Source organism: Jaculus jaculus, chromosome 16 (genome assembly GCF_020740685.1).
Source record: "Jaculus jaculus isolate mJacJac1 chromosome 16, mJacJac1.mat.Y.cur, whole genome shotgun sequence".
Taxonomy (NCBI): Eukaryota; Metazoa; Chordata; class Mammalia; order Rodentia; family Dipodidae; genus Jaculus; species Jaculus jaculus.
This window is the reverse complement of record NC_059117.1, coordinates 45450036-45470843: the sequence shown is the minus strand read 5'-3', so window position 1 is coordinate 45470843 and position 20808 is coordinate 45450036. Positions and strand designations below refer to the sequence as shown.

Sequence of the window (20808 nt, the reverse complement as noted above, 5' to 3'; positions counted from 1 at the left end):
TGAAGCCTAAGGACCCAGGTTTGATTCTTCAGGTCCCAGTAAGGCAGATGCACGTCGTGGCGCATGCGTGTGGAGTTCATTTGCAGTGTTTGCAGGCCCTGGCGTGCCTATTCTCTCTCTCTCTGTCTCTATGTCTCTCTCCCTCTCTCTGTCTCTAATAATTAAATAAATTAATCTTTTTTCTCATTAAATACAAACTTTCATTTTGTGCTGCACTGCATCAATGTTTTGCATACAGCTTGATGCAAAGGAAATTTTTAAATTGCATCATGTTTAAAAACAAAACAAAATTCAGGAACTGAACAAAGATGACTACAACCACTTTCCAAGAAAGGAAAATTTCCTGCAACAAAGTATATTGCTGTGTTTGTATACAACATGTAAGCACTCAAAGGCAAAATTTACTTTGAAAGAAAATTAAAGATGCATGAAGAGCAAATGTTTAATACACCAAAGACAACCCTTTGATAAACTTATTGCCAACATTTAGAGCAAGTTATAGGTTTTCCAAAAAAGATGGCATTAATACCTCTCAATATTTAAAATAATATTAAAGTAAGATCTTTATACTATATTTGCATAAACTGTTCTAAAGATAGAAAACTAGTGCTCAGTTGCCTTTTCTTTGCTTAAAATAAGATACCAGTAAGTCTAAACCAGCCTCAATTTTTTTATTCCTGACCAAATATAAATATTTGTATTAGCAAAAATGTTTTTAGAATGAGTCCTCCATTAAAGCATCATAATTATGTAGAAATTAGTTTATTTTCAACTTCTGTGACTGGCTTCCAAAAATCCTTTATCCAGTTGAAGTACTGTCAAAATATCAGATATGAAGAATCAGATTTAATTCTTTGGTATAAGCATGGAACTGTTACCAATAACTTTACATGGCCAGCACAAACCATTAAGAAGCTCAAGGAACATGAGAGACAGTGAAGCTTAGAATACATGAAGGCATAATGCTTTGTTTCTGTTTTATAAGAGAAGCCAACACTAGACATACTTTACCATCTACTCAGAAGTTTGAAAACTATGAAAAACCAAAAGGTCAAGTTTCAAAATGACCCAACTTGTTAACTCCCAGCTGGAATATCTTGCTGAACATTGGCATTTTACTGTCACTTATGGTATACAAATATCTGAGGACTCTTAGCACTATCTTGACACATTAGACTAATTCTTCTCAACCCTCAAGAGTAAGAAAAATATGGAATGCTTCACAAATTTGCGTGTCATCCTTGCGCAGGGGCCATGCTAATCTCTGTATCGTTCCAGTTTTAGTATATGTGCTGCCAAAATGAGCACAAATAAATAAATCTTTAAAAAAGGTCTATGGTTTTAAAACAACTTTATAAAGTGTAACACATTGGAAATCATGTGGGAGTGTGGTGGTTTGGTTCAGGTGTCCCCCATAAACTTAGGTGTTCTGAATGCTAGGTTCCCAGCTGATGGATATTTGGGAATTAATGCCTCCTGGAGGGAGTGTATTGTTGGGGGTGGGCTTATGGGCTTCATAGCCAGTTTCCCCATGCCAGTGTTTGACACACCTTCCTGTTGCTGTGGTCCACCTTATGTTGTCAAGGGGGTGATGTCCACCCTCTGCTCATGCCATCGTTTTCCCCTGCCATCGTGGAGCTACCCCTTGAGCCTGTAAGCCAAAATAAACGTCTTTTTCCCAGAAGCTGCTCTTGGTTGGGTGATTTCTACCAGCAATGTGAACCAACTGCAACAGGGAGGCAAAAGTTCTGGTGCCAGAACTGTGCAAAGTAGTGGTCATCATTAGGATTATCTATCCCTCTTTCTGACTCTGTCTTTGTAATGTAAACCTTCCCATTATTCACAGGCTACTAGGACAAATGAGCATTGTGAAAGTGCATTGACATGTACAAGAGGAAAAAAAATGGCACAGCAAGGATGGTCATTGAAGAAGTTGCTTGATACTTAGTTCTTACTCTGAGCCAGTTTTGCCCTAAGCACCATTTACATGTGAATTCCTTTAGTCCCTAAAGCAACCACATGAGGTGTGGCTGGTATTCAGAAGGAAGCAGAATCAGAGCTCAAGGTCATGTTGCAGGTAGTTAAGAGTAGCACCAGGACTCAACTGCTCCTAGAACTTGTGCTGCTCCTTGTGATCAGTCATGGCATCAACAGGCACGTGGGTAGGATGAAAATGACATGATCACGGTTAAGGCAGAAGTGACATTAACTAGGCCTCCAAAAATGGAAAAAGAACTACCACTTATCTCAAAAGGAGAGAGATGCAGCTATTATCTTCTTCAGGAAATTGGGGGCTAGACTAACAGTCCCCAGCTGGTCTTCCCCCAGAACCTGAGCTTCTGTTGTCTCCACAGCATATCAGATTATTATCTTTTTAGTTATGGGCTAGCTTTTCAGGATTGTGAGCTACATGAAAGCAGAGAGGAAAGAATCCCCTTTGGCTCTGATCCTGCCTTACTCCAGCAGGTTAACTTTGTAGCTTTCATTCTGGGACTCTGGGTATCCTTGGTATATTCTCCCCTTTCTTCCTTCTCAGTTCTTTTAGATTGCTGGATCTCCATTCCATTTCCCCAGGACAGTCCTTGTTGAGAGGTATGGGGACTCTATAAGGGTACTAGGGAAGCAATTTTATGGTCCTCTGATAGGCTGCTGGCTTCCGGGTACATCATCTTGTGATGGGATACTTGGGGTTTTCTCATTTATGTTTTTGTAGCAAGAAGCTGACAATGGTCGTTTATTTCCAGGGGTTGGTTCCATGCTGGGAATGTGGAACAAACTATCTTAGGTGCTTGAGAGGATGGGTAGTGAAGAGGTGTTTGAGATGGCACAGGGGTGTCTCTCCCAGAATACAGTCTCTGTATTCTAGCTGGGTCTGGTGGGAAAGAATGGGAGCTACTCTCTGGTCTTCTACTAGGACCTGTCTCCTCCTTGCTTACTCATCATCTCTTTGGACTTATTTTTAAAAAAGGAAGTTGTAAAAGTGGGAACATGTGTAGGAGCTGCCTGCTGAGGGAACCTACAACTTTATACCCTCTCAGGGATTGATAAGCAAGCTCACATGATGAAGCCAGGAAGGAGCTACACTGGTCTCTATTCAGAATGCACATCCTCTTTACTGAAGTTGGATTTTGGTTTCTTTTTGAGTGAAATGGGAATTGTTGTATGAGTCAGATGAGAATCTATAGGTAGAAGAATCTCACACAGTGGCTGATATAAGGAGAGCTCAAGTACCTCCTGAAATAAAATGATAATGGCAGGTAAATATGAACAAACTCATAAAGCTATTTGATCAGAGTTTTACCTAATACACAAGCTTTTAGGCTGAAAATCCAGGGTGAACTTTTTTGTTTTACATATAGGTTGGATGAGGCCTGGATAGGCATGTAGAAAGGTGATTGGACACAAAGGTTATGGTTGAAAAGCCACTGAGGTCAAACCCAGAAAGGTCTGTCCACTGAGATTCTTCGTGGCGTTTTACTACAACATTCCTTCCTTTTGTGTGTGGCTGGGTCTTACGACACTAGTGGACAAGGTACGTCAGAAAATTCCTTTTGAGTAAAATCTTATACAGATAGGCTAGGGAAAGGTAGGATAACCATTTCAGGTTTTATTGCTGGTTTTGGAGAAAGGTTTTGTATTTCACAACCAATCCTGGGGAAAAGGAATTCTAGATCCATGACTTTCTCAAGGTTAATGAATGGTGAGATAGGTGGACGAGAAGTCAGAGAGAAACTTTGCTTTTAATACCTTCACTTGAAGTAATCATTTTCTGAGCCTCAACACTGGAGCACAGTACAAACCTTGACAAATGTGAGTTGTCATTGAAGAAAACCTCAGAAAGGGTCCACTGGCTCTTCTGTTACATCTTTTAATCCAGTCACTTAATTTACTACCATTTTACACTTTCTACTTCTTATTGTTTCTAGCATGTGTCCTGAATTTCTAGTTTATTACATAGTTCGATTTTCCTGTGGTTTGTTCCTGTGGTCACATGTTTTGAGTCAACCCCATAAACACATGCTAAGTGCTGGTTATATGTGTAAATGATGGTGCTTTGGAGGATGACTTTGAAATCAGAGGGAGGACGAATGAAACCAAGAAGTACCACATGTGAGAAGAGGAAACCAACTCACTTTTCATTCTCACAAATGGCTTAAGAAGTATTTTGCTAAAAATTTGGTTTCCAAATGTATGTGTAAGCATTTATCACAGTGGAAAAAGTACATTCTGGTACTTTAGGTACCTGATAAAAGCATCTCAGCATTAGTTGTTAATACTCCCACCTGCTGCCAGCTATGATTGCTTTCTTTTATCATGACAATATACTGTCTGATTCTCTGGTAAAATTTTTGGGGAGCAGTGTAATCAACATCTGGAAAATTTTTATGCTTCTGAGACTTCTATCATCTTGTCAACTTTGATTTTCCCACACAGGAAAGACTTGCAATTCATGATCACAATTTAGAGCCTCAGTCACACTAGCCTGCAGTTTACCTTGTATGGTAAAACTGCCTAATATTTTATAAGTTTCCAACAAAAAAGGTGTCACATGGATCTAATGGGGCAAGAACACTTTTCCTTAGGGTTGTGATATAATATAGAACAACAAAGTCCCTTCTGGAAAGAGGAGCCTGGAAACTCTGGACAAAAATTATGAATTCTTGGGGCTGGAGAGATGGCATAGCGGTTAAGCACTTGCCCGTGAAGCCTAAGGACCCCGGTTTGAGGCTCGATTCCCCAGGACCCATGTTAGCCAGATGCACAAGGGGGCACATGCGTCTGGAGTTCGTTTGCAGTGGCTGGAAGCCCTGGCGCGCCCATACTCTCTCTCGCTCTCTATCTGCCTCTTTCTCTCTCTGTCACTCTCAAATAAATACATAAAAAATAATTTAAAAAATATTTAAAAAAATTATGAATTCTCTTTTCATAATCATTGGCAAGCATGGACCATAGTATCCTCCATGGAGGATGGTTGGAGCCACAGTACCTTGTCCAAGGTCCATTTGTCTTTTGGTGATCCAGGGGTAGAATTTTGATCCTGTTGCACCTTGAACCAGAGTCTGTTCTCCTGATAGGAAACCATCAGCTTTTTGGAGGACCAAAAAATGTGCCCTAGTATTCACCAGGAATCTAACAGGTTCCCCTCCCCCCCACTTGTAGAGTTAGCCTGGGCTTGGGGGATGTGGCGGACTTCAAGCCCTGAGCCCCTCAGTCTTTTAATTCCAAGATGGCTGTAGCCCTTTGGCCTCATTTAGGGCATTCATTTTTCCAGTGGCCCCTTTCCTTGCACTAAGCACATTGATTCTTCTTGAGTGGGGGTTTTGTTCTGTCTTCCTGGGGTCCCCCAGTACTTCATTTTGGTTCTGATAGGGCTGTTTCATGGGCCTTGTGCCTTATGGAAGGTATCCACCATAACCTTAGCCATTTTCTCAGCTTGTCTGTTTTCTGGAATATCCCTATTATTATATACCCTGACAGCAATTCCTACTAATTCTGAAGGAAGTTTGCCTTCAAAACCTTCTATTTCCTGAATATTCTTTCTAATATCTGGTGCAGACTGAGTTATAAAAGCAATGTTAATAGCTTGCCTATTATCAGGGGCCTCAGGATCTATGGGGGTGTACATCCTGTATGCTTTTTGCTGTTGGACCTTGAGAGGCCTGGATTTGAGGCTTAGTGGAACTTCCTGAGCCTAGCTAAAGTTTGGTGAATGGCTCTGCCCAGCTATGATTCAGCAGAGGACCAAATGGCCTCTGGCCTGCTACTTCTGCATAGGAAATCAGAGTTCCTGCCCGTGTGCGCTTAGAACTCAGCATGGGGCCAAATGGCCTCTGGCCTGATGCTTCTGCACAGGAAGTTAGAGTCCCCACCCTTGCGTGCTTAGAACCAATCATCTCAAAGGTTGCGGTATGCTATTGGCCCTTACATCTCACCCCAACCTAAAATCACCACCTTCATTCTCAACATTATATAAACACCCACCTGTAACAATAAAGTGAGTTCCTGCTTTGAGGAAACTCCTGGCTTGGTGGTTTTTTTCCTGGCCGTGGAGACCCATCCTCCTCCTCAACCCCTTGGGAGGAACCAGTGGGGCCTGGTCCTCCCCCAGCACTACCTGCTGGGGTGGGGGGGAGCCTGGCATCTGGAGCCCAATGTGGGGCAACAGAAACCCAGCAGACTAGTGCCCTGTAAGAGGCATTTGTTCAGGAGGTCAATTGGCGTGTGGGTGAGTGTACCCTCATAAGTTATGAGGCAGTATTCATATTTAATGTGCTAAACTTTGCTTCTATAACCTGTACTTGCTTGTTAACATCTCTTCGTTCTCTTTCTCTTTCCTTTCACTTTCGTTTCACCAGCAAGCTGCATCTGCGGCCTTTGTACAGCATGTTTACCTATCTTTTGGATCCTTGTGTTTGTGTTGTACTCATGTGTCTGTGGGTTGTTATTGCCCTAATTTTATGGACATTTCTCTCTCGACTTTATAATATGGGACAGTCTACCTCTCAATCCAATCCTGCCTTAGAATCTCTCAGGGCACCCCTAAAGAGTAGAGGGCTTAATTTAACTAATAATCAGGCTCAACAGACCTGGGATTGCCTTCTTAAGTTGGCGCCATGGCTACCAGAAGGAAATCTCTTTGATTGGGACACGTGGGATAGGGTAGAGGCCCTTGTTTGTCAGGCACATGTGGAAAAGGGTCAAATATCCACCTTAGGGGTCCTCCCTACGATCTCTGCCCTCAAGGGCTGCTTTCCTCCAAGGCCAACCAAACATAAACAAAAGATAGAGGAAAAAGGTAGTATGCAGTCTTCTCCGGCTACTCCTCCTGGAGATACAGCTTTAAAAACCCCAGAAAAAGGTACATCTTCATATCCCTCACTTGATCCCTTTGAGAGTGCTCCCTGGCCTTCCAGGGGACCTCCTCTACCTCCTCCACAGACTAACCCTTTCTGGACCCCCTTGGCTCCTCCTTCATATTTGGCTGCCAAGCCACCAGAAAATAAAGCTACTTTTTTTTTTCTTCATAAATGATTTAATACCAACTTACATAGATATATTATACAATGTTTCACCATTAACGTGCATTTTTTCACTCAGCACAGTTTTAGATAGCTATCCACATCATGCATTTCATACTACTTATTTTTAATTGCTTGTATACTATTCAAACCATTTGGATACATCACATTTTGTTTATCCATTAGTCCACCCCCAAAATATCTAAGTTGTTTTCAATTTTATTTCTTCTGTATTATTTATAAGTTTCTATAGGCTATATATCCAGAAGCAGAAGAAATCCTTCTGTTTAAAAAAATGCTTCCTCGCCTTTTATAGTTATAGACAATATCTTGTATTTCCTTCTCTCTCTTTTTTTCTCCCAGGTAGGGTCTTGCTCTAGCCCAGGCTGACCTGGAATTCACTATGTAGTCTCAGGGTGGCCTTGAACTCACAGTGATCCTCCTACCTCTGCCTCCCAAGTGCTGGGATTAAAGGCTACTTTTATATTTCCCATCAATCTAAATCCTGGGGACAATCGCCCTGCTGCCTGGTATCTGTGGGAAGCTCAGCACCTTAAGGAGCTTAAAAAGGTGGTCTTGGAGGATGGACCTAACTCTCCTTGGGCTGAGACCATGTTACAGGGACTTGCCCATCAACCTTCTACAACCCAAGATTAAAAATTCTAGTCAGGGCTGTCTTGTCAGCTCCCCTATACATTAAGTGGTGTGCCTTTTTAAAAGATGAGTGCCATATACAGGCAGAACGAAACCAAAGTCAACAGCCCCCTGTGCTGATAACTTTTGGGATGCTCTCTGGTACCTCTGATCTATTGATATTGCTACAGGCACTCAATATATCATATAGGGACCAGGTCAGGGCACTGGGCTTGGTGGCATGGGAAAAGCTTGATGAGGGACCTTCTGAACCCCCCCCCCCCGTCCCCTTATGGGTATTACTCAGAAGCCATCTGTGGACTTGGCTATATTTATAGATAGGGTGGAAAAATTCTCCAAAGAAAATTTCCCCCAGGGGCATTACAGGATCAGTTTACTAAAATGTTGGTCTGGGAAGGGATGACGGCTGATCACCATTCACCTGTGCAGGTCTCAAGGACAACTCCATGAGTAGATGGATTGTAGCCATGAAGGACGTTGGCACTATCTCCCATCAGGCTAGGGCCATGGCTGCCGTCCTTCAGGAAAATAAATATTGATATTTGGCCACTATGATCTGTGCATTACAGTTAAACCCTAAAAAACCAACATGTTTTGGGTGCGGGGACGAGGGCCACTTTAAAAAGGAGTGCCCCAACAAGACAAAGCCTCCCCTGCCCTCTGGGGGGATGACCCATGCCCCTCGCACCTGCTGCCCTAAATGCAAAAAGGGGTTTCATTGGGCTAGGGAGTGTCGGTCAAAGTTTGACATATAGGGAAAGCCTTTAAACTCCTCCCAGGGCTCCACCCAGCCCTGTTAAATAAGGGGAAAGAGACCATCAAAGCCCATTGGGCCGTCCCTCTGCTCCTCAGCCTTAGACCCAAAATTATTTTAAATATTGACAATAAAAGATTCAAACTTCTCATCGACACTGGAGAGGACTGAACGGTCCCGAGAAAGGAGGAAGTGCCCCCCTCCTGGAAGCTTGTGCCCAGCCCTCCCCTACTGGGAGTTGGTAGGCAATCCACTTCCTGGGAGACTGCCATGTGGCTCCCTTGGACTGACCCAGGTGGGGCAGGGGAGAAGTCCACCCTCTCATGGTGACTGGGCTCACTGCTAACTTACTGGGGTGAGACATCCTTGGAGATGCTGAGGCCTTCATCACTACTAACCATAAGGCCTTTTGTAATGATTTGTTAGATATAAAAGAATATCAACAACAGTTTGAGGAAGGGAAGGAATGTCATCCTGGTTATAGAGATGATCCTTACTTTGAGCAACTCAGACAAAAGTACTCCAATGAACACCCCCAATTCTAAGGGCCACTGCCCAGGCTCTCCCATTTAAAATTCAGTGGAGACCAAGGGATCCTATATGGGTTGAGCAGTAGCCTCTCCCTTCTTCTAAGTTATACCAACTCCACATACTTATTGATCAACAGTTGGAGGCCAGACATATCCATCCCTCCACTAGTCCCTGGAAGTCTCCTGTCTATGTTGCATCTTTATCCCCTCTTCATCCAGGAGACATGGAAAAATTTACATTCTCTGTACCAGCTATTAATTTTTGTGGCCCAGATAGGAGATTTGAGTGGACTGTCTTACCTCAGAGCATGGCTAATAGCCCACCCATTGGTCAATATTACCTGTTATCCATTTTCTCTTCTCTTATCAATCTCCCCAATACCCTGTTTTATAATTACATGGATGATATTATTCTTGGGTGCCTAGATTCCTCCACACGCCAGGACCTTACCCACCAATGTCTAACTATGCTTCATACTCACAGCTTTAAAGTAGCTCCTGAGAAAGTTCAAACTGTGCCTCCCTTTAAGATCTTGGTCTTGATCCTTACCTTAGATATTCAGCCCTGATTTCCCTCTTTCCCTCTATGTTTTCTCTGGGGAGACCCTGACCACTGTCCTGTTGGCTCAAAAGGGTGAACCTATTCAGTGGATTCACCTCTTGATTGGTGGGGCCCCTAGGGTCTATTCTTTAAGTAACCAAGTAGCTGTTTACATCATTAAAGGAAGGGAAACTGCCATTAGACCCTTTGGTATTGAGCCTCACTCCATTATTACCTCGTATAAGATAACTGATTTCACTTGGCTCCAAAGAAATAATGTAAGGGTCACTATGGCACTTGAAGGGTTCCTGGGTAACATCGACTGCCATTATGGCCCTCATTAAGTGGAGGTTGGAGTGGAGACCCCCCCAGGCTTTTCCTACCTCAATCCAACCCTGACTTTCTCATTGCCTTTACAAATGGGGGACACCTGGTGGCTTCCCTGGTTGTATATCCCCCCTTTAAATTGGGGGTCAAACCTGAGCCCATCAAGTCTATCTCTCAGGAAATAGAGGGATCAGCACAGTACAAAGAGCTTTATGCAGTTGTTCTGGCTCTACATACTATTCAGGAGCCATTCAACTTATTTTCTGACAGCCTCTATGTGGTAAACCTACTGCCTAATCTTTTTGAAGCTCATATTAGACTTGATTCCAACCCTATATCTCCCTTAATGATCCAGGCTCTCACCCTACTCAAACAAAGAGTCCACCCTATCTTCATACAACATCTTCGAGGCCATCAAAATTTACCAGGTTTCCTTTCTGAAGGAAACAGCTTGGCCAATCAATTAGCCTCTGTGGCTCACTATCACACTCTCTCAGAGGCTATCAAATTTCATTCCCTAACCCACACCAACTGGAGAGGCCTTAAACAAAGATTCCCCCAAATACCAAATAAAAATCTTAAAAAGATTATTAGGACATGCAAGTCTTTCCAACCCTTCCTCCAGGTTCCCTCCCTCCAAACTTCCGGGAGTAACCCTTGGGGCCTTCATCCCAACCATCTTTGGCAAATAGATGTTACTCATTATTCACCCTTTGGAAAACTTAAATATATATTTTTATCAGTTGATAATTTCTCCTGTGCCTGTTGGGCATCTGCACATGCTGGGGAGAAATCTAAACATGCCATTAGTCATATGCTTCAATGTTTTGCCACTCTCCAGCTGCCTGATCAAGTAAAAACAGATAATAGCCCCTGCTTTGTAAGTCAAAACTTTACAAGTTTCCTTCAGATGAGGCAAATTACACATGCCACAGGCATTCCATATAACCCTCGAGGCCAAGCTATTGTTGAAAGATATAACCAAACACTTAAATCACAATTACAAAAACAAAAGGGGAAATCACTTCCCCCCCATGATCAGCTAAAGAAAGCATTATTCACCTTAAATATTTTAAATTTTTCTAGAAATAAAAAAATGTCCCTATTTCAAAAACATTGGTCATCCTCTGTTACATACAGCTCGATCAAGGTCAAATGGAGAGACCCATTGACTGGGGCTTGGAAAGGACCAGACCCACTCCTCACAGCAGGGAGAGGGTTTGGCTGTGTCTTCCGTCAAGATGAAAAAAGACCCATTTGGATACCAGCGAGGGACCTAAAGTATTTACCCCAACAGGGGAACATTGATAATCACCCCTCCAGGGAGTGTCCCACCTCTGAGGACTATTCCTAAAATGGTCTTCACCCTGCTAAACCAAACAATTCCCTCCCTTGTGGAGGATTGCTGGCTTTGCGTCCGATCTGGGCCTCCCCAGCTGCTTTGCAGTAATCACCAATGATACAATTACAGTTTCCCATACAACTATACTCGTTGGGTTGGAAATATCAGTGACATAAAACCATGTCCAACACTATCCTTGATCTCCAACAACAGCTAGATTCCCTGGTTGAGGTAGTCTTACAAAACCGGAGGGGACTAAACCTATTAATGGCTGAAAAGGGAGGCATATGCTTATTTTTATAGGAAAAATGCTGTTTCTACACCAATAGATCAGGAATCATTCAAGACAAGATCAAAAGACTTCGAGAGGACCTGGAGAAGAGACGGTGGGACCTCCAGGACAACCCACTGTGGATGGGCCTGCATAGCTTCTTACCCTACCTCCTCCCTCTAGCTCTTCTTTTCCTTTTGCTTATCCTCACTGTTGGGCCTTGTGTAATTAACAAAATTACAAAATTCATTCACCAGCGGCTAGAGGCAATAAAAATCCATCAGGTTGAGATACATTATTGAAGGCTGGCAACTCAGGAATTAAGTTGCTCAGATGACCCACTCCCACCTCCTCTGCCCTCCATGTGACCAATGACGGGTAAGATTTTAGACTAACTGAGAAAACCTAAGACAGCCTGTGGAGTGGGTTCTCAGCGAGCTAAACACCTGGTACCCAGTGATGGGTAAGATCCCCAGAGGGGATAACCCAAGACAGGGGCCATGGTGACTAATGCTCTTACAAAAACAAAAGGGGGAGATGTTAGGCCTTGAGAGGCCCGGACATGAGGCCTAGTGGAACTTCCTGAGCCTAGCTAAAGTTTGGCGAACTGCCTCCGCCCAGCTATGACTCAGCAGGGGCCAAATGGCCTCTGACCTGCTACTTCCTCACAGGAATTTAGAGTCCCCGCCCTCATGTGCTTAGAACCAGTCATCTCAGAGGTCGTGGTATGCTATTGGCCCTTACATCTCACCCCACCCTAAAGTCTCTGCCTTTGTTCTCAACATTATATAAACACCCACCTGTAACAATAAAGTAAGTTCCTGCTTTGATGAGACTCCTGGCTTGGTGGTTTTGTTCCTGGCTGTGGACACCCACCCTTCTCCTCAACCCCTGGGGAGGACCCAGTAGGTCTGGTCCTCCCCCAGCACTACCTGCTGGGGGGGGTCCTCGCCTATTCTCAGGGGCCTCAGGATTTATGGGGGTGTACATCCTGTATGCTTCCTGCAGCCTTTGTAGGAAAGCAGCAGAAGACTTAGTGGGCCCTTAGGTCACCTCACTCACCTTAGACAAGTTTATAGGGTGCCTGAGACTGCCTGGATACCACCCAATAGAGACCGGTAAAAGAGGTTAAGGGACTCCCTACCTTCAGTGATGTTGGGATCCCAGTCTGGTCATGTAGAAGGGAAAACCCCATTGATAACATTAGGGTTCTCCATGGGGCCACCGTCAGCTCCCAACATTAGTTTCTTGACTTTGCTTCTGATTCTTTCACATTTTTCTGTGGTGAAGAGGGTCTACAAGAGTTACTGACAGTCTTCCTATGTGGGCTGATGGGTATAGAAGGCTGTCTTGAGAAGGGATATCAAATTTTGTTTTTTTCTGATAAAGAGGGATTTTTATTCTTCCAATTATACAGGTCACTAGTGGGAAAAGAGGTATAAATCATAAACATGTGAGGGGATACACTGGGTGGTGGATTCACCATCGGAGGAGCCTGTCAAAGCAGCAGGATGGGGGCAGAGACTCCAAATGCTTCAGGAGGGTCAGAATGGGTAGGCTGAGAGGAGGTTGGTATTGAGAACCACTACGAGTCCTAAAAAGTGGGCTCTGTGGCACAGGTTGGGATGGGTCCAGGTTAGAAGATGGCTGCTGTGTTGGAGACCTGTCAAGTGGAGGGATTTCTTCTTCATTCTGAGAAAGAACCTGCTTTAAGCCAGGTTTAGGTTTAGCAATAAGAATGCAGGAGTATTTTCTTTAGCCAGGATGGGATTTCTTCCACAGGATAGTGCTATGTGATGATGTAAGGAACCTGGTATAGGTGACCTGGAGAGGAAAAGGTTCTTTTTTGTAGAGAGAAAATTAAAGATAAGTTAAAGGTGTCTTCTGGTGGCCATCCTACATTGAACACTGGCTAATCAACTGAGCAGAAAATAGTTTACCAGGAAAGACTTGGTCACCCAGTTCTGATGCTTTTTTTTCTGAAAATCTTTGAAATGCTTTTTGACTAGCCCTAAAGGATATTTGTCTATAGACTGGCTTTGACTCATATCTTCAGACAAGACAAATGAACACAACACCAAACACAAATATGCTAGCAGTAACAGCCTTTCTAATGTTGCTGTGTGTCTGCCAAGCCAAAACTGAACCAGGAACAGAGGGGTCTCCAAATGGAAACAGAGGATTGAGGGCAACCTCTTGGTCCTTCATCCAGGGGAATTAATGCTGCATCCAGCTTCCCTCTTGGACCCAGAAAAGTGTGCAGAACCAGAAAACCAAAGAACAATGGAAAACAAAAAGAGAAGGTGGAAAAGGCACTGGGAGGTTTCTTACCCAATAAGGGAGGGGCTGGCCATCTTAGGCAAAAGTTCTTAGTCGACAGTTTGCTACCAATTCCAAAACCAGGAGCATGCAAATGGATGGAGTTATGGCTCTCAAGCTGAGATTAGGGGTCTTTCCCTGGTTCGGTTGCCCCAGAATCGGGGTGGGGGAATTTCGAAATGTGGATCCAGGGCAAGCCCCTAAGATGTTACAGAGTCCAGTGTCACACAAGTAAGACCATTAACTCACAGAATGGTAAGCAAAGTTATATTGAGTAAAAGACTGATGCATCAGAACTGCACCCTAGAGGTTGGGATCTCTGAGTGCAGCCTGAGCTGCTGGGGGGGGGGGTGGGGGTCAGCTTTTATTGCAGAGAACCACGAGATGTTCATTATGAAAACAGAATAGGAGTTAAACCATAAAGTTACACAAAGTTACTGTTAAACAAGGTGGTCATTACAAAGAGTTACAAGATAAAAAAGTCACAAAGTATTCATTACATGAGTAACCCAAGCAGAACTGGACTGAAACAAAGGACATTCCATATTATACATCATGATCAAAGGCAAGACCACAAAGATTACTTTAAACAGAGGGGTTATGGTACATTGCATTAGGGACATTCCTTATGGTGCAGATAACAGAAAGTACCTCCATTTCACAATAAGGCATGTGGTAATGATTCCTGAAACTTCTCCTTTTATCCGTCTAGAAGCTCGATTTGGGGAGTGACTATGTCCTCTGTTATGTGTGCCCTAGAGGCAAGGACCACGCAGGAGAATGTTTAACCAGCTCTGTTGTATCCCTTTACACTAGGTAAGCATTTTACCACTGAGCTACATTCATAACCTCTGTACGTCTTCCTAAAACAACTGCCAGAAACAGTATATTCATGAATTTAGTTATTCAACAAATATTTGTTAACTGCCTACACGAGTATTTCTAGGTATCTATAACATATCAGCCTTCATGAAGCTTACAGTCTAGTGAAAGTATGACATGGAGGGTGGGACAATGACCTGGCCTCAAATAGTTTAGCTAAATATTTAGCTTAACTTATTTAGAAAAGGCTTAAAAGAAAATTCAGTACAGAAAGCAATTTAGGCATACATGCCTATATGACTATTCAACTTTCAAGAGGATTCTCTTTTTTTATTATGAGCATGGTAGAAAATATGGAGGACATATGTATTCATTCCTTTTGTCACCATCACTAAATTCCTGACAGCAGCAACTTAAAAGAGGAAAACTTATTTTGGCTCACAGTTTTAGGGACATATCAGTCCATCCTGGCAGGGAAGGCATGCCAGGGTTCCTGGTGTGTGTAGCAGAGTCATCATGGCAGAGTAGAAAAGAGAAAGAAGGTCAGAACCAGGAATCAGTATAACTTTCAAAAACCAGTCAAGCCTCCCTTTCTAAAGGCTCTATAAGCCTTCAAAATAGCACCACATGCTGGGGTCCAAGTGTTCAAAACATGAGCCTGTGAGGCACATTTCAGATACAAAGCATAACAACATAAAAAGGACTCAGTGTTCTAGCATGGGAAGTCATCAGGGCTCAGTCTTTGTTCACAGGAAACAGGACAAGCTTAAACTTGGTGGCTTTCAGAAACCAAGTTACCTATAATGTCAATACCAGGATATAATCACTATTGCCGTCTTGGTTTCCTTCCTTCCCCTCCTTTCCTTTCTTTTCTTTCAAATTTGCACAGGCAATAACAACAACACACACACACACACATAGACACACACACTCACCAGCCATATTTGGTTCTGGGTTAAGTGATTTGTAAGTATTGACTTAAACTTTTGGTTCCTGGTTTACTCATCGACTGACTCTTTCTTATCTTCCTGTTTTTCTTAAATGATCTTTTAAAAAATAGGGCTGGAGAGATGGCTTAGCGGTTAAGCGCTTGCCTGTGAAGCCTAAGGACCCCGGTTCGAGGCTCGGTTCCCCAGGTCCCACGTTAGCCAGATGCACAAGGGGGCGCACGTGTCTGGAATTCATTAGCAGAGGCTGGAAGCCCTGGCGCGCCCATTCTCTCTCTCTCCCTCTATCTGTCTTTCTTTCTGTGTCTGTCACTCTCAAACAAATAAAAAAAAAATAGTTGAGGGCTGGAGAGATGGCTTAGCAGTTAAGGCATTTGCCTGCAAAGCCAAGGGATCCTGGTTTGATTCTCCAGGACCCACATAAGCCAGATGCACAAGGGGGCATATGCACCTGGAGTTCGTTTGCAGTGGCTGGAGGCCCCGGCGTGCCCATTCTCTTCCCCCCACTCTCTCTCTCTCTCAAATAAATAAATAAAAAAATATTTCAAAAAAAAAGTTGAACATGTTGTATTTTATTTACTTCATAGTTTATTCATTTCCCTTCACATTTTGTTCTGTGACATTTTCATCAAAATACCAATATTAAACAAATCCAATATTATTGTCACTATCATCAGAAGCTACATCCAATGTAGAAAAAAGTTGGATGTGTGTGAGAGTGAAGGGGTTACATATTTTCTGCTAATAAGGAGTAGGTTTTCTATCTGATTTGAGGTGAATCACTAAGAGGGAAGAAAGTCCTAGAGGAGCTTAGTTGCAAGTGAATAGCTGATGCAGGAGAATGTCTTTAATAGAAATCATTTTGCCAAATAGTCAGGTCCACTCTGTCAGAACCCGCCCTTGGGCTGTCTCTGTCTGCTTCTTGGTTTCCAGCTTTTTGGTGCTCTTGATAATTCTGTTTCCAAGGTTGCCACTGGGATGAGTTACCTTTTCCAGGGAGTTCTGCACCACAGAGAGGACCACAGACTGCAAATCCCCCTGCTCAGCTATGGGAGGGCTTGAAATGAGATGCAGGTGCTGTTAGTACAGAGCCTGGCACATGTGGCCTGACCAAGGCTGGACTTCTAAGAAACAAAATTCCCTCCCCTTCTATGATTGTATGAAATGTGTGCCAATTTACTTGTAATCCATTACCCCCTTGGGACCTCCTGCTGCGCAAGTTGTAACCTTAGACTGTCTATTTATTCTAACTCCTTGTTCCCAAGTTTTTCATCAAGCATCTTTTACAAGTCTTGATGGCATATAAAAGACACATATTAAATTTCTCTCTGCTATTCTCTTTGCCTTTTCACATACTGACTCATGTATATTTCTATATATTTATGTTTTCTAGCTACAGAAAGAAATTATATGTCACAAGCTGATGCAACATGCAACCACTCTAAATAAATTATGTTTTTGGTTTGTTTTTATTTTTTTGTTTTTAGTTTTTTATTAACAACTTCCATGATTATAAAAGATATTCCATGGTGATGCTCCCCCGACCTTCCCCTTTGAAACTCCATTCTCCATCATATCCCCTCCCCCTCTCAGTCTCTCTTTTGTTTTGATGTCATGATCTTTTCCTCCTATTATGATGGTCTTGTGTAGGTAGTGTCAGGCACTGTGAGGTCATTTTGTGTCTGGAGGGAGCACATTGTAAGGAGTCCAGCCCTTCCTTTGGCTCTTGCATTCTTTCTGCTACCTCTTCCACAATAGACCCTGAGCCTTGGAAGGTGTGATAGAGATATTGCAGTGCTGAGTATTTCTGTCACTTCTTTCCAGCACCATGATGCCTTCAGAGTCCACAGCTGTAATGTAGCACCAAAACTGTTTACACCCTCTACTAATAACACCCCAAGTGAAATGAGTGGTTCTTTCTGGGGAAAGTGGGCCTTAGCTAAAATCACAGTGATGGTGTCAGGTGCTTTTGTCCTGTGAGCCCTGGTTCAGATGAAAGTTTAATCTCTGGTTTGGGACTAAATTATTTCTTCTGTTAAAACTCACATCTCTACCTGGTGAGTTGAAGGTCAGATTGAGTCAACATGGTAGAGTGGATAGGGTTTCAAAGGATCTGTGTTTACAAAACCTTTTTTTCCCCAGCCCTACCTTCATTTCTCACACCTAGCCTTGAGGTTTCATGGAGCAATATGACTAATTTCTGGTTTCAGGCATGTGGCAGGAGAGGACATATCTCTTCCAGGCTTAGGTCCCTAAAGTCCTTGGTTATGACCCTCTACTTTTCTTCACCTGGAAGCTAGCTTGTAGAGGATTGAGGGAAGAATGCTAGATTGTTAGAATAAAATCCAAATTTTTCTTTCTCTAGTTTATACTTGGCTCTGTGACAAGGAAAAAACAAGTCTTTCTCACAGTGTGAGGCCACTTAGAGTTTGAACATTTTTTAGCATTTAGCAGAGAGTAGACTAACATAGGATTTGCAATTGCAGGTCTCAATAGATGTTGGCACTTTTTCTTCTGGTCTCCATGAAACACATCATGTCTAAGTCTTTTCCAGGCAGTTAAAAGTCAGAAGAATTGATGGAGGTTGTCTAAGCATACTGAGCAGTTTTAAAAATTTTTATTTAGTTTAATTGTTGTTAGCCTACTTATTATGGAGATGTGTTTGCCTCCAGAATTTGTCATAGAGCAAGATGGAGGGCAGTAGAGAGAGAATGACTGGCAGGACAGACGGACTCTTCTGCCCCAATCACATCACTTCATAGCCACATGACATTGCCTTTTTCGTCTTTGTTCACATTTTTATTCCTTGACTGTTTTCACAAGGGCCTATTTTGTGCCAGATATTGTGCTGGGACAATTGAGGTTTGCAATTCTTGGCTTCTTAAGAATTCCAGATTTTAGGCAGTTTCCTTCCTGAGGATGTTTGAAGTATGTTAATGAGGTATAGAGGCACTGTTTTCTCTCTGGCATGGGAAATAAAACATTTTTTTAGATAGCTCACTTTTGGGTAATGTTCTAAATACTGTGTACTGTCTCATCTTTTTTGTTTATTTTTATTTATTTGAGAATGACAGAGAGAGAAAGAGGGGGAGAGAGAGAGAGAGAGGGAGAGGGAGAGGGAGAGGGAGAGGGAGAGGGAGAGGGAGAGGGAGAGGGAGAATGGGCACGCTAGGGCCCCCAGCCACTGCAAACGAACTCCAGATGCATGCACCACCTTGCGCATCTGGCTTACGTGGGTCCTGGGGAATGGAGCCTCAAACCAGAGTCCTTAGGTTTTACAGGCAAGCACTTAACCACTAAGCCATCTCTTCAGCCCCTCTTTTTGTTTTTAATCTAGAACTATAAAGTGTAAAAATCAATGAGCAAGGTGGGCATGGTAGTGCTTACCTGTAATTTCAGCACTTAATGAGGCTGAGGTAGTAGGATTGCTATTAGTTTGAGGCCTCAAGACCCTGTTTTGAGAAATATCTACCAACCAACCAAACCAAAATAAAGCAAAAGTGTAACAAACAACAAGCATGGCCTGTTCTCTTATGTAGAAGCAGGCAGGAAAGCCAGCACTAGATCTGTGGGGGCTCAAAGACCATGCCATGAGGCTATGAAATTATATTCCTGACCAAGAGTCTTATTTTGTGTTATCTTGCCTTATATTTTGTATTCTGTAATATGCACCTGTAATATTTTCAAGGGCATCATTTGACCCATGAACCAGTGAAGGTACTGACTTCAGTTTCTTGTCTACATTTTAAATTTACGTGTGTGTGTGTGTGTGTGTGTGTGTGTGTGTGTGTGTGTGTGTACCACAGCCTCTGCTAATATACTCCAGATTCTTGCACCACTTATTTTGCCTGGCTCATGTGGCTTGACTTGGGAATTAACCCCTGGCAGGCTTTGCAAGTAAGTCCCTTTAACCATTGAGACATCATCCTACCCTGGTGTTCTGCTTTTTTGAGATCAAGCCAGGTAACATTGTTCCTTGAGAGAAATTAATTATTTTTTTTACAGAACAAGGCTTGGTTTTTATTACTTAAAAAAGCTTCATATTTATTTAGCTTTCTGACTCTGTGCTTGTGCCTTCAACACCTTCACGACAGTTTTCTGCTCCTCAGTAAGGGCAGCTCGCTTGGTCCTGTCACGGACACATTTAGCACTCATGGAACCACCACGGGCCTGGCTGACATGTTTTTCTTCTTTTGTACAATCTCATAAGGACATTAGGTCTCACAGCATGAACCCCGCGAAGTCGGCCAGGGCACACACTGCATGCTGACTTCGGTGCTTTCCTGACCTTCTTGGTGTTCAGGTAAACAATTCTATTATCAGGGGTTCGGGACAGCCTATTTTTGTTAGAGGCTGTGTTGTAGGAAAGCCTATGATGGTATGTCAAACGATGGACCATTCTGAGTGCCTCTAAACACTGGCCCTGGAAGTGAGAGAAATTAATTTTAACGCAATTAATCTTGACTAATGACTGGACCCAAAATTCATTTTCATATTCTTTCTTTTCTTCATTGAATACTTGTTGCTCTACGTCTTCATTCCTTGTTAGAATTCAATCCAGTAGTCAATCCTAGGTCCATCCTATTACAAATTTACGTCTTCTTTTATTCCAGTGTGTGTTCATGTGGTGTGTGTACACACTTTTTATGGCATGCGTGTGGATGTCAAGGACAACCTTGAATGTTAGTCCTTGCCTTCCACTTTGCAATAGTCTCTCATTGTTCACTGCTTCATTAGCTAGGGATTTTGGAGAGTCTCCTGTCTCTGCCTCCCATATTGCTGTGCGTTCACTGGGATTATAGACCTTTATGCAACCACATCCAGTTTCTCTGTGTTCTGGAGCTCTGAGTTTAGGTACTCTTGCTTACACAGCAATCCACTGAGCCTTCTTTTTAAGTCTAGATTTTCAAATAAATGCAGTATAACTTAAAGTTATCCAAAGGTACCTATAATCCTAGAGTCAGTAAACACATTATGTAAGGGCCACATAGTACAAATTCTTGACTTTGCAAACTACCTGGTTTCTGGCACAGTTACTCCACTGAGTGTGAAAACACAAGAAAATAATATGCAAATATGTGAGTCTAGCTGTGTGGTTCTAACAAAATTTTAATTTTAGATATCAAAATTTTAATTCCATTTGATTATATTTTTGATATAGGGTCTTGCTATATAGCTTGTGTTCTCCTTGACTTGCGACCTTTCTGCTGCAGCCTTCTGGAAGGCTCACAGGTGTGCACCACCATTCCTAACTTTTTAATTCTATCTAGTGTGGGTGCTCT

General features: G+C 42.8%; 1 protein-coding gene, 1 non-coding gene and 1 pseudogene across 5 annotated transcripts in view; 1 reads left to right on the top strand and 2 right to left on the bottom strand.

Annotated features, from left to right (window-relative positions):
* Pde1c (phosphodiesterase 1C) overlaps positions 1-20808 on the top strand; it is a 782675-nt gene that overhangs the window by 185251 nt on the left and 576616 nt on the right. The gene's annotated exons all lie outside the window — the stretch shown is intronic.
* LOC123455379 lies at positions 1205-1308 on the bottom strand. Its single transcript, XR_006633868.1, has one exon. It is a non-coding gene; the product is annotated as a U6 spliceosomal RNA (small nuclear RNA).
* On the bottom strand, positions 19571-19925 carry LOC101607120 (annotated as a pseudogene).